This window comes from Drosophila melanogaster, chromosome 3L, assembly GCF_000001215.4.
Source record: "Drosophila melanogaster chromosome 3L".
In the NCBI taxonomy this organism is placed as follows: Eukaryota; Metazoa; Arthropoda; class Insecta; order Diptera; family Drosophilidae; genus Drosophila; species Drosophila melanogaster.
This window is the reverse complement of record NT_037436.4, coordinates 19,776,451-19,791,049: the sequence shown is the minus strand read 5'-3', so window position 1 is coordinate 19,791,049 and position 14,599 is coordinate 19,776,451. Positions and strand designations below refer to the sequence as shown.

Below are 14,599 nucleotides of genomic sequence, written 5' to 3'. Positions count from 1 at the left end.
CCAAGTTGTTTTTTCGGATCGGCAAAGCCGCGTGCGCCCCATCGCACTCTCGCACACACACATACGCACTCACAGAAAAAGATATTATGCATACATATGTATGTTTAATATATATATTTCTCTGATTGGATTGGGGCAAAAACAAAACCCAAAGAGTGCGAAAAAGGTGAAAAAAGTAAAAAGCCGAATAGAATTTCGAATAAAATCCAGTGCGGTTTGTGTTAATAATTATTATTGAATGAAAAACAAATTCCGACAAATGTGTTAACAAGAGTGTTCGCAGCCGCAGCGCCATAAATTTTACAACAATACGGGGAAAAAATCGAAAAAATAACGAAAACTGGAATTTGTGATAATTGTTTTTCGGGCCAGTCAGCGAGAGGGAGAGCAGTGCAAAGATAACAGATTTGTTTTGTTTCCCTGATAAGCCACTCTACTGATACAGCGGTGTAATTTTGGACACTCGAACCTTGTCATATTAACTTGCTTATTTGACTATAAATTCCGAAAATAATACTCAAACACTTAGAATTTGAACAGTTCGGCATTCGATTGTTCTTCCAGATTCTTCGCAGTAATCTTGTTCGCTCTTTGCGCTTTAAGAACCAGAACCCAATACAATGCATTTCTCTCTTCTTTTTGATTGCTCTTTAAGCGTGCATTGTTGTGAAATTTACCGCTACAAACATTAGTTAGTTATTCACTCTCTCCCACTAGCTCTCTGCCCATATGCAAACACAACAAAAACAACGCGAAATTTAAATGTATATTAACCACAATATTTCCCATCCGAAGAGAGAACGCGAGTAAATAGCAACCGGAATAACAAAAAGCACAAAGTGAACAATCGTTAAACAACCAAAAAGCAAGCCAATTAGAAAAATAAACACTGCACAAAAATCCAACAAAAAACAGGAGAATAGAAAGGAAAACGCCGTGATCGTGAAAAACAAAAAACTTTATCTAACTGTAAATCCAAACGCCAACGTGGGAGGCATCCGAAGCGAAAACATCGGATGAGCAGGCAGAAAAGAGAGGGAAGAACGATCTCTGGCAAAAGCTGATGACAAAACGAGCAGTCAACCTGTAAGTTAGCCTCATATCTTTGTCAAGAAAGATTATAACGATCTCGCGGAACTGAAATGACCAGTAAATATGTATATGCATACATATACATGTGTATATAGTTGTTAAATAAATTTCGAAACCACTAGAAACACAACTAAAATAGTTACACATTTTGTTTTAAAATGATCACATGATCATATTTTTTGGTTACCGCTGAAAAAGTTTACTTAATCTCCGGCAGTTTTGCTTTCAATTTATTTGCCAAAAACCAATACTTTTTGGTAATCCGTAATGCGAGCTATTTCCGATTTAAATAATTACCCCGATGCGTGTGTGGTGTCAGTGGGAAAGCCACTTGCATTGAAACCGAAACTCTTGGGTTACCTCAGCTGGGACCCAAGCTCCCCTTCAGATTTTCCCGCAATTTTCCTGCTTTTCCCATACCCCTAACGAATGAGAGAGTTCGATAAAAGTTGGCCACCAAAATGCCGGCAATGAACCGCAACAAGTTGGCTTTTCCCATCGTTGTTCTGTTAAAAGTCGGTGGGGAAGTGCTCAAATTGCTGATGTGGCTTCAGGCGTTTTCCCCCAGGCCTCTACGTACATACATAGCCTTCGGGGAGTCTTTTCTAAACAATTTCATTTGCGTTTTCTGGTCGAACTAAATTTTTATGGTGTGGAAAAGAAAAATTGAAATTGAGAAAAAATCAAATCTTGAACGTACTGCATTTTTTGGGTGTTTCGTTTGTTTACATTATTCTCGGTTTGCTAATGAAATTGAAATGTTCGATCTCTGAAAGCGTTCTATTAATAAAGATTGTGTATTTATAGGAAGGCGCTCGCTATTTGCACAGGAGTGTATGCGCTAGTGGGGTGGTGGGTGGGTCGTAATTGACAGCTTCCTCGAGACCTTACAGCATATTATTTTTGGCAACTGGCAGAAACGCAGAATGCCCACAACTTGCACGTTGAATCGTATTTTTTTTGAGTATCTGTTCTGTGTCAACATTTACGAAGAAATACAAATGTTTCCCCCATTTCCATGGTGTTTGCTTGCAAAATATTAAGTAATAAACATGTTCGACTCCCTATTTCTGGCTTCAAAGCCAACCAAGCCGTCGTCATCCACCATTCAGATTGAACAGGTGTTTTCTGTTTTTTTCCCATTTATCCTAGATAATTCGCAATGTAGGTACAACTAACCTTAAAGGAAAATATTGAATTTTGATTTGAATGCTACTAGTGTTTTATTTGATTTATACTGATACTAGCTGTAGTATAATGTAGCCATTTAATTTAAATAGATTCCTTGAAGCGATATTCAGTAATAAGTATTATTTTAAGCTGATATACCTAAAATTCTTTTTGGCCCGAATTTAAATATTCCTAAATTTCGTTAGATAAACAATTCAGTTCGGTTTTTTTTGCCAAATTTTCTCACTCTCATTTATTCCCATAATTTCCTTCGCGGCCGACGTCGCATCCGCAAAAAAAGAAAACCAAACCGACAAAAAAATATTTTAAGAGGCGTTTGTTTAGTCTTTTTCTGGTTGCTTTTCGCACACAGCCCTAAACTTTTACCTTAAATATAGAATCGTTTTCAGAAACTCTGAAACAAACAATTTGCTTGCGATTAGCTTTCATGTACTTCGGGGCATACACGAAAGTTTTGAAATAGAATTAAGCTAATAATTGGGCGGAAAACATAATTGCAAAGCTACGAAAACTGGAAGGTTAAAATTCGAAATAAAAATTGCATTTCTATGTTCTATGTTTGTATAATGAACGTCAGTCAATCTAAAATAATAACGCGGGTTGATGCCATCTATGAACGCAATTAGGATCCTGGTCTAAAATCATGTATTGCCCGTAGTTCCTGGTTTAAAACGTGCTCTGTTCAAACAATTGTTCTTCTGCTTCGTTTTTTTTTTTACTTTTTGTATATTCATTTGCGCTAAAACCGCAAAAAGTTTTGTGGTTCGGCCACGACGCAATCTTATCATCTAATGTTCTAAAAATAGAAGCAACAACTACACCATGCATGTATGGATGGGGCCCCATCGTCAGTACCGTCCCTGAGCGGGCCTCTGGAACTTGGAGCGAAAATTGTCGCCCAACCTTTTCAGCTCTATCTCGCTATCTATCTCTATCTCTAGCTGTATCTTAATTTGTGTGGGTTTAAATAATATGGAGGCATGGGCGTATCTCTATCTGAGTATCTGTATCTGTAAATGTATCTGTGTGGTATCGCCCGGTCTATACAGCAGCATTGTATCTTTTTGCGAATTTCGCTAACAACAACAATTTCATTTTCTTCTTCTTAGCTGTGAATTTTGTATTTTTCTTGTTTTCTTTTAGAGCGACCGTGTGATCATTTAGCGTCCTGCTAATTTAATTTGAGTCTTCTGTTCTTGTTTTGGATGTCTGTTTTTTAAAGTGTATGCGAGAATGTTTTTAAAGTTTTCGAGTATGCAAAGATTTTAGTCTGCTACAATTCCATCATAAAAGTATAGAAAATGTGAATCTAAAATTTGGAAATTATTGCAATTTTGTTGATTTGTTAAATTATTAAAACAAGTGAATCTATGAACGTTTCTGTACACGTTTTTCTTCTCATAAAAGTTAATACTCTTCACTATATCTTCGAATGAAAACAGCTTAGCACTAAAAAATTTATTTATATTTCGTTCGAAAAAACTGTCAACTTTCAATAATATATTTGACGCCCATAATTCAATTAGAAGTAATATACTAACTGAATCTAATACAATTTTGCTATATTTTTGGGTTTTAAAATTCCGTAAGAATCAGGCGAGCTACTGCGTCATGGCCCAATAGTTATACCCATTACTAGCGGCCTAAAAGGGTATGCTACACGCGTTGACAAGAATGTAACAGCCAGAAACATAGGTTTCATATCTATTCTATTCTATTCTATCTATTCATAATTAGGAGGAATGGCCCAGTCAATTTTGGCATGTCCGTCCGTGTTGTTCGTCTGCACGATCGGCGAGATCCCGGAAACTATATGTAAAGTTTGGAGTCAACATAAAGATTTTAGTTGCGACCGCTCCTACATTCGAGGTGAATCTAAGATTTTTGTTAAAAGAGTAACAGGTTTATGTTTTATTTGTTAGAATTAGCTTTCAAATCGTGCGGGATATAAGATAATTGGAACCTTCTATTGTGAAATATTATTTATTATTTTTGGAAATTTTTCACGATTGTAACGGTTTTGTATTGCGAAAAACAGAAAAATTACCGCGCCCAGTGTACAATTTAAATTTGTATATCATATCAACACTTTTATTGATCAGCGCATTTTATATCCGTTCACACCTCCAAAAATTAGTGTCACTTTGTTTAATCATCCATTTATGACAACCAAGCAGAAAAGAAGGATTTCTTTCCAATTTTTCTTGCTGTCAAGCCTGAAAAGTTTTTTGCGCGTTGTTGAAATAATATACAGAAAGCCGAAAAAATAAGAAACAGTGTTGGGAACAAATAAAAAATTGATTGAGAATGTAGCTGTTGTGTAAAAATTTCACAGCCCGTATCAGGAAAAGTATAAAAAATTCCACAAGGCTAAAGAAAAGAAGTCGCTGGCCCGCTTTTTATTTAAGAGAAAGGGACATTATTTGCCTAATCATATAACAGAAGATTGCGGTATGTTAATAACTGAGATTGGCAATTGCGGAACATTTGTGTTTGTTTATTGAAATTATAGAGTTTACCGCGGGATGTGTACCAAAAATTCCACTATAAATTATTTGGTACTTGGCACTGCATAAATTAGACAGAACATGGCAGACAACCGGTGACCATGGACAAATCAATGCGAATGACTTGGTTTACTTCCTCCTTCCTCATCAACTGGAAGACCCCACATGTCTGTGGGTTTCCTAAGAGGTCTCGATATCCTTGTAATTTGATTTGCATATATGCAAATGCACTCGAAGCAAGCTAAAGGTGCCTTGACTCCCTTGCCAAACAAGGACTTGCAGCTCCATCTTTGAAATGTTGCTAATTGTTTTGAGTTTTGGTGGCTGCAGAATGAAGGATTAGGTGGGATTATGAACGAAGTGGAAGTAATTTCCATAAATATGAACATCTTGGTCTTTCAAGAGAGAGAGAGAGAGAGCATAGTTAGGTTAAGATTTGTTGCGTTAGTTCTTCTTAGTGCATGTATTAAGGTATGAAATGTTCAGAACAGATCTTGCGATTTAAAAACACTCGCCTTACTTAGCAGCATGGTTTCAATTGCCTTTCAAAGCACCACTTTCTCAGATTAAATGTTTGAATGTGTTGCCAATTTTCGTTTTGATATATTTGGCCAGATATTTAGATGCCATTCAAGACACCATTCCGTCTTGATGTTAACTCGTTTTTCGCCTTAGTCGAGTCGACTCGAATGCATGGAATGCAATGCAACAGCCGCACCGAGAATTACGTCAATGAGACCGACAAGTGCATAAGCTTCATCCTTGTATTGGCGTAGCGTGAAATGAGCGAACCCCAAAACCCGGCTATTCTGTTGCCCTGGCTACCAGTTTCCCAAGTTCCCTCTTGATTCCCAACTACTGCGCTCCGGCATTCGCCCGTAGTGTGCGCTTCGGAAGCCAGCCAGCCATTCGTTTCGACCAGGCTAATGCATAGCGCAACAAAATCCGCCCACAGATAAGGGCCTAAAAACAGGGTAGATCGATGAAGCCGTGGATTCTGGGGAATGAGCGCATGCATTTAAATGCGTTTTTTAGCCATTAGCAAGATGGAATTGTTTCCAGAAGAGCAGCTTTAAAGTACACTGAAACTTATTAAAAATACATATACTTTATATATCTATATCAAATATAGAAGTAAGCTTGTTAACCAATTATTTGGTTTGGTTTCACGCCTTTTCACATGCCAATTGGACATTTAATTCGAGCCAATACTGTACTCGAAAGACTCCTTGTTTTTCCGCCAATTAGCAGAATATCAGCGGGACAACAAGACCAGCTAGTAGTCACTATCAATAAACAGATTGTTGCATGCACACACACTGTGTGCTGTGCTGTGCAACCGAAAAGTGAAAGCACGCTTCACGTTTTCCTGCTAAATATTTTCTCATTCAGACACTGATTTTGGCTCACACCCATGCCAAATATGAATTTTATGTGTCCATGAAGCTGTGATTTACAACCACTGAATGGTGCTCAATCAAAGGGGCAAACAGATTTAAGGAATTTGAATACGACTGTATTTTTATTTTATTTCCATGTTTTCAATCCTAATTAAAGCGTACACAAATTTCCCAAAGCCATTCAGGAAAGTGCAAAATAAATTATGCTTTGTTTTTTTATGTATTAAACTTGTTTTTATTCTGTGGAAATATTTAAGTGTAAACATTTTTGTTCGGCGCAATTATAAACATATATAGACCAAAAGCACACATAAAGTGAGTGTTGACAAAAAATAGTTGAAAACGGGAGGAAAATTATTTTGCGCACATTGCTGTGGGCTCCCAAAAGTACAAAGTAATTTAATTTGACCAATAAAAAGGCCTTTTTGCCTCGACCCCTTGTTTTATGGCATTATTCCTGTGGGACATGACATGTGACAAGTGACAGGCAGAAGGTCATGATGGGGTGACAATTGGTAGTTGATTTAGTACAAGTTTGCTTTTGTTATGTATATTTGTACATTTATGTTGGGATTTGTTCAAGCAAATCAGTGCTGTGACATCTACTTTGGTATTTACATGACTGACTGTCTAGTTCAAGTATGATTTCAATATGCATGCTCTTATTTTCATACCAAAATGCATTGGCAGAAGTAATAATTACCCCATCGTCAATTAAGCTCACTTCTGGCCTTTCGGCCAAGTTTATTCAACTTTTCCGCGGCCAAAAGTTTCGGCGAGAAGTTGAATTGAAGGCAGACGAAAGAACCAATCCAGGAGCGATAAAAAGCAAAATCAAGGTCAGTGCACTTTATTGTTCATTAAGTTTGGAATTTCTTATCTGGCTTGCAATTGCCGGCCAAAGTTCCATAAGTTGGCTGCAGTAACGCGATGCGGCAATGCAAAATCAAGAATTGTTTCAATACAATTAAAATCAAAATTAATGGAAATGATATTGCGGCCTTGATGTTGAATTAAACCTTTGAACTGACAACCTTTCGTTAATGAAATAAACATGGAATTGCAAATAACCAAATTAGTAACATCATTTAACGAAGATATAACCATAAATATTCACATGACATTTCTGTTGACACTTTGCACATTTGCATCTACCAATCACGCACTGTTTATCCTAAATCACACGCTTTAAGCCACAAGTGCGTTAAGATTCCTGGAAATCCGCAAATAATAAACATAAAACACGACTTGGCCGAACCGTAATTTACATAATTGTAATCTACCCACAACAAAGCTGCTAATCTATTCGGTGATTTGGGCAACGTTGTTGCCCTCGGACTCGGACTTCCCTTCAAATCCCACCTCTGGCCAAGTGGCCATCATTTTGGGGCCCTTTCAACGCTTTTGTAGGGGAATTGTTTATGTTTGGGCCCAAAGGCCCGACACTAAATTATGTTGTTTTAACTTGGCATTAATGGCCTGGCCTTCTCGACTTGCTGTTCCTTGCCTGAGCTGCCACAAGACGGTGTCGATATGACCGGAGGCGCTGTTTTCCCCCCAATTCCTCCAACGGCTCCTTTCCCGGAAAGTGTCGATTGGCAGTTCCTGCCCTCCATTTCCACTTCCTTACCATGACACCACCCTCACCCCCCTCCACCACAGCCCCTCCATGTGCATAAATAAAGTGCCTCAATATGCCAAAAGCAACAGATAAGCGAATTTATAGGGCATCTTTGCAGTTCTTGGTTTAAGCAGGTTAACAATAGTAAGTATTTGATTGATTTTTAAAAGGGACTGTTAAGTATGTTATGCATAAAAGTTAATTACAAAAATTAAATATAATAATAATTGATTAAATCATTTTTAAGACCACAAAAAACTCAATAAAAATAAAGTTGTAAACTTGGTTTGCTTTTTCTAAATGTTTCGGAACACAAAGGCTGATATGTGGTATTATTGTCACAATTTATAATTACAATAAATGTATCCGTATGTTCTTCAAAGGTTTGTCGAATTATTAGATTGCATAATTGCAATACCACCCCTATAGTTGATATCTCGTTTCTTGCGTTTATTTTGCAACTGCTAGGGCGACCCTCGGCCCTCTCTTAAGATATTTTTCAGCGAAAGCAAACAATTTAGCAAGAATGTCACGATTCCACAGCCCGCTCGAAAATTTGCCTATGGGCCTGGCGTGCCAGCGACACAAGATGCGATACATTTTCCGATGAAAATATGAAAGGAAATCGCTGTTATCAGTGTCCGCCTACCTGGCGGCCAGTTTTCCCTGCCGACTGATTTTCCGCTTTTCTTCTCGGCGCCCTTTCGTCATGGGCAATATATGGGCTTGCCTGTGGCCCCAATTTGAGTGTTTTTGTTTAATAAACAGAATGTAAGTAGAGTAGATTGAAGAAAACGACGCCAGTGCGGCGGTGAAAGTCCACAAAGGGTGTTCTTTTCCCCTCAGTTTTTCTTCACTTTGTCGCTGCGTTTGTTTGTCTTAATTTTTGGGCGGGGTTTCTCTATTAGCATTAATCGCCATAGGAAAAGTGCGAGTAAAATGCGATGTGCGAGTCAATATGCATACCCGAGGTATCGAGAATACCGCCCAGCTCCATATATCCACCGCTTCCACCGCTGCCACTTCCCCAAACACCCCGCCATAAATTTACGGCTCTTGGAGCTTTTAACAACTGTTTGTCCTGCAATTTCCCACAAACGAGAGAGAAGGAAAATGTATTATTATTTTTATGGGCTCTGCGAATTTGCTCTCGCCACCAATTTAGGTGTAAGAAAAAAAAGTCGGTGTGTGGGGGAAATTCTTGGAAAAGTGTACCCTGGATACGGGCACAAAAGTTTTTTAATAACTTGGCCTCTTCGCAAAAACTAAAAAAACTAAAATGCACCCGTTTGCTTAGCATACTTTTTAGGGTAGGCGCTCTATGAAAGCAATTAGCTCCGCTCCACTCGCCCCACTTCATTTGCATCCATAGCCACCCACCCAATGCACTATGCTGTGGGCGTGGTCCCGCCCCCACTTTTCTGCACATGCAAGGCCCGCGGAAAAAAGCCAGGACCAGCTTAAACTCAATTTGCCGCCGAGCTGTGTGACATCCTATATGTTTGCTGATAGCGGGTGCAAGTTTGGCTAACATGAATTGATTGACAATGTCAAAGGGGCTATTCGCACGGTGGCCATCAGGAATCACATTTGCATTGCCCGGAAGCAACAGATGATAGAATTTTCCACACATTTTCACAGCAGCAGAACCGAAAGTAAACCAAGAGGTTGCAGGAAAAAGTCGCATAGATTCGGGATATTTAATTGGAAATTTAAAGCAAGCTTTGGTTAAGTTTTGAGTTTGTACTTTTAATTAAAAATTTTCCTTTTCTACATTAAATAGATGCTTTACTTGCCCTGCGGACAATATAATCAATTCATCTTTCTTACTTAAAGTGGAATGTCGCCGATAAAACCTTTTATTCATTCTCACAGAGATATTTTAGACATTTTAATATTGGACTTTACTTACTGATGTCGTTAATAACCCACAAGGATCCTTGTAAAGCGCTATATTGTCAAGATGCTGCCTTGACGGTTTTCTGAACTATTTTTACATTTTCCTATTTTTTTAAATATTATTAGCTGTTGGCCTTGTTGATGCAGGCTAATTTGTTGCCACAGCAAACAAATAGTCTCTTAATTGGCATCGTTAGGGATTTTTTTGCAGCGCAGGACTATAAAAATATACAAAGGTCAAGTAATGAATTAATTGAAGATGCGCGAAATTGAAATTTGTGAATATTTTTTCCCGTCCTTGTCATGTTTGTCAATAATTAAATTTTAAAAGTATTTTCATCCCATACTCAACTTTATCCGCTGCAAAAAAGCCATAATACGGATGCAACTGATAAATGTCAGGAGGGAATGGTGGTGCAACATCGTGTGGCCCGGAAAAACTTTAATTGCGAGATGGAAGTAAATAACAATTCTGTTAAAATAAGGCAACGTGAAACCTTATCCCACATCTGTTGCATTTCTTCCCTTCCGGCCTTAAAACATATTTTAATGCGAAAACAATACGTTTACAACATGAATTAATTCTGTCAACAACAAACTGAAAGAAGACGAGTTTGTCATATAAATGTAAATTAAGTTAATTTATTTTGTTTTGCCTCAGCATATGATCGTAAAAGGCGAAATATACCTAGGTACACCTTAATTATATTTTTGGTCATGCTCCTACTGCTCCCAAAAATCAAAGAAAATAAAAAGGAATTTTTTGAAGAGGGACAAATAGAGGTTGCGTGATAGCTTCAGGCTTATGTAATTATTTTTTAAAGGTCTGAAAAATGTATTTATACGCTCGTTAAAAAATCCCCTTAATATGTGTGTGCAAACATGTAAAATTGGCCAACTTAATTCGGTTCAACAACTTTGGCGCTTCGCTAATTGCTGGATTTTCCGCCCATCAGACGAATATTTTCAATTAACTTTAACGCTTTTTTCCGTCAATGTTTATATACTATTTAAATTGAAACAAAAATATTGAAAAATTGTATTTTATATATTTTTACAGCTCCGGTTCAATATAAACATTGTTAATATACCTTCAACGAAAAGCGTTGAAATCGATTCCAAGGACTATATGTTTCAGGGTGAAACACGACCCACATATTTCCTTCACCAAAATTGTCCTTCACAACAAAAGAAGTTATATTTATTTGACGGAAATCAAAATTAATATACCTGGATCTGTGGCTGCGACTACACCAACAATTGCAGCACATACTTACACACTATACAACAAACATATCGCGTAAGTATGGATGTTTTTTTAATTATGTTTATAGAGTATATAACTATGTTCAGTGAATATTTATTTTTGGAGAAAATAAATTGCTCACATTCATTTAATTGTTGTTCTCAATGGTGCCAATCTCTTATCAGATGCATGAAATGTATCATTACCACATTTTACATAAATGCGACTTGCAATTTACTCAAAATGTGTTAATTGCTTATTTAATCACAAATGAAAACGAACATGTGCAAAAATTGTGCTATGAGTACAACTCGACTTTCTTATACAAAATATATCGCACATATGTCATTGTATGTTTATACGAATGTGAGTTTATAAGCAAGTTTCGACGTTTATTTCTCTGATTCAGCCGCTGGTCGATCGAACTCGCTCGAGTTTCTGCCACTTTTTCCAGTCAGCTTCGCAGAGCCAAAAGCGTTTTAGCAATTTAGTTTAAAAACTCGGCTCGATATGCAAATACAAAGCTATTGGCTATTTCATGGTTACACTGCTGTTTCTTTACTTTTATTTTATAGTTCCTAGAAATTTACAAGGCAGAGAGAGAGAGAGCCAAGTAAGTCGGCGCAACTAAGTTGCGGCAAACTCAATTAAAAGTTAAATGAAATTAAGGCTTCTTGTTATGGCTTGTTAATGCACTAAGACAAGGTCGGCTTACTATTTTTCAAGTGCGAATCGCAAATGTTTTTGTTACCAACTGCGTAAAGAACTCTTTGGAGACTATGCGGAAATCTTAAAACTTGTATTTCCTTAATCCGAGCGCGAGTTGGAAAACCTTCAATCGGCCCCGCCACCGCCCTGTAAACTTTTGTTTATTAGCAACTGTTACGGTAATTTACACATTTCATTCTCAGCTCGCATTTATTTTCTAAGAGATACCTCATATGTCAGCATACATACTATGTATAATATAGTTAAGATCCCGCCATTTAGCGACACTCAATCGCAAATTCGCTGGCGCAAATGTAGCCAGAGCTTATGTATGTACATATTGCTGACATGGAGAGCCACAAAGCGCGAGTATATTATGCACGATAAATTAATGATAATTTAAAGATAACTTTTATATAAACAATAAATTTTGTTCTCGCTGAATTGGCGCGTTCTATAAATAGAATCCGAGCAGTTACAAAAAACGGGGATTAGTAATATGATATGTCGCCCGGTCGGGTCTCCATTCATATCGCTTTAGCAGGCATTCGACTCTATGTATGTATACATAAATATCGAAACATTATTATGAAAACAGGAATATATTCGTTGTTTATTTATTAGCCGACTTGGCGGGGCGTGTGTGGTGGATAAAGCCTGAAATACAGACTTTTGTTCGATTAAGCCGAAGGTGTTGGCAGACCTATACCACTCGGATTAGTCTAGGCAAACAGACAAATCTGAGCAATCTAAAAATAGACGAGATCTTTGCACAGTGTTTAATTAATTTTAGCTTGCTACGACGACATCTGGTCAATATTTAAATGGTGTTTAATGATCTTTGACTATTTGCTTTGCCTAAACTTGTTTGTTGGTTTCTAATTATAGTTCTATGTGTTTCGTGAACCGGCTAAGATTTTTATTGATATAAGAAATGATCAAGGTTATTTGTGGAATACGATGGCTATAAGCATTTAAGAAACGGGAACGAATAGCCACGAATCACTCGCAGATATAGTTATACCAATAATTATAACTAACTAAGTTAGAATTAAGGGTTACCAACCTATAAAGTATCCCATGTCCGTATGTTTGTCCGTTGGTTTGTCCGTTTGTTTGTCCTTTGGTATGTCCGTAAAAATGTCGAGATATCGTTAGATGAGCTAGCATGCAGTTTCAAATATTGTCACCAACTTCCTTAAGTCAAGTAAGAATTATCTAAAAAAATTTTATTTTAAAATACCATTCCTTTCTTATAAAGTTTTTATTGGAAATTAAATCAGAATCCGGAATCACAACAGAACTGAAAATTATGAATAGGAAGCCGAGCTCGAGTCAATATCTATCTCTTGTTTTTTCTTCAGTTATCTACTCACTTTCATCGTAACGCGGAAGTCAGCCAAGCGCGCCAAATTTCCATACAACAGCCAGCCGTTGAAGTCTAACAAAAAAACCATTGAAAAATCGAAAAATAAACAAAACTCATTCTCTATCGTCTACCGTTTCGATTCAGTTTCGCTGTCGATTTGTTCGACAAAAAAGAAAAAAGAAAAAAACTGAAATCTCGTGAAATGAATACAAGCTTTAACTGTCATTATTCACGGATCCAAAGCCGAAAGGAAAACAAAGCGTAAGGAGAATGAATTTGTTAAGCGGCAATTAAACGTCAATGGCAACACTTGAAATTCGATTCTAAGACGATGGATCGTTTTTTTTTTTTTTTGGCTCAATAGATCGGGCTGAGTGGTCTTATAACTGACATTTTCAAGTGATTATATTGTTCAACTCGATTTCGTTTCGCCCTCAGTCAATTATTTGTTTTTGTTTGCCGACGAAATCATTTGGTTATCTTGAGTTCTTATCAAGTGATTCGCTTGTACGTACGTACGTACGTACTATTTAGGTATACGACAAGTAATTCTGTTCGCCTTTCAATAATTTACGTCAGTGTTTGTGGCGAATGTGATAGCACTTGATTGGAGTCGGAGGCGCCGGGTAATTAGCTTAAAAATATGTGTAAACCCACGCCGAAGAGCCGTCGAGTCCATCAATCAATGGAATGGAATGGAATGGAGCGACGACTTGGCTGCTCCGGCATTACGTCAAAAACGTATGCTAACTGCCTTTGATTGGCGGCGGAGGGAAGCTTTGGCGGTTACAAGTTCAATGGGCTCTATCAGTCAATGGAAACCACTGGGAGTCGGGCCGCAATCGAATTAGCTCAAGAAAAGTCAATTGAGAGTGGGCTGTGGGGCAAGGATCTTTCATCGGTCGCAGGGGTTAAGTAATGCAAACATGGTTGACACTACCGACATTTCAACTCACAAATGTATTTTGTGTTAATTAGGTTTTCTAGTCGGACAGTGATTTGAAAATTGATTGATTATAACATAATGTTTAGACGTGCAACCATACTAATGATATGATGTTATTCTATTAATGAACAGGATATAATTTCAGTCAGCTGAATCGATGATAAAGCAGCGTGGATCATATCATCTTCAAATGGGAATTTGATGGATGGATTTTAGAAAAAATCTCCAACAATCAAATAGTTGCTCTAGATCCGACTGCGTGGGATTCCCCACATAGATCTACACTTTTTCATCAGAATCTTACACTCTTTCTTTTGAGAGCTTCCATCATTTCCAAATTTTGATTCACATAGAGCATTGATTATATTAAGTTTAAAAAAAACGTTTTGCAAGATCACTACTTAATGTTCCAAAACAGAACCCTTGGGAGTCAGCAGAGAGTATCTTTTTCAAGACAAAATAACGCCACTTAAGTATAATTGAGCTCTATTGGAAAAGCCGACAAAAATCCAATTACACTTAAAGAGTATTTGATTGGGCGACTTCATCGGATAATTTAAGTAAATGCCAATTAATTGAATCTGACAGAAAAGAAAAGCAAAGACAAAACAAATCGAAAA

General features: G+C 37.4%; 2 protein-coding genes across 7 annotated transcripts in view; both read left to right on the top strand.

Moving 5' to 3' along the window:
• The window catches only part of CG42637 (uncharacterized protein), a 74,043-nt gene that overhangs the window by 2,520 nt on the left and 56,924 nt on the right, over window positions 1-14,599 (top strand). For 2 of the 3 annotated variants that reach the window (NM_001007096.3, NM_001007095.3), the window contains 2 exons: window positions 796-1,086; window positions 10,771-11,010. The gene's annotated coding sequence lies outside the window, so the exon portion shown is untranslated. Of the gene's footprint in view, window positions 1-8; window positions 167-795; window positions 1,087-10,770; window positions 11,011-14,599 lie in introns of those variants that run through there. The other variant, NM_079441.4, reaches the window with a different exon arrangement.
• The window catches only part of Gyc76C (Guanylyl cyclase at 76C), a 42,627-nt gene that overhangs the window by 2,520 nt on the left and 25,508 nt on the right, over window positions 1-14,599 (top strand). For 3 of the 4 annotated variants that reach the window (NM_001170003.2, NM_001170004.2, NM_001275134.1), the window contains 2 exons: window positions 796-1,086; window positions 10,771-11,010. The gene's annotated coding sequence lies outside the window, so the exon portion shown is untranslated. Of the gene's footprint in view, window positions 1-8; window positions 167-795; window positions 1,087-10,770; window positions 11,011-14,599 lie in introns of those variants that run through there. The other variant, NM_001170002.1, reaches the window with a different exon arrangement.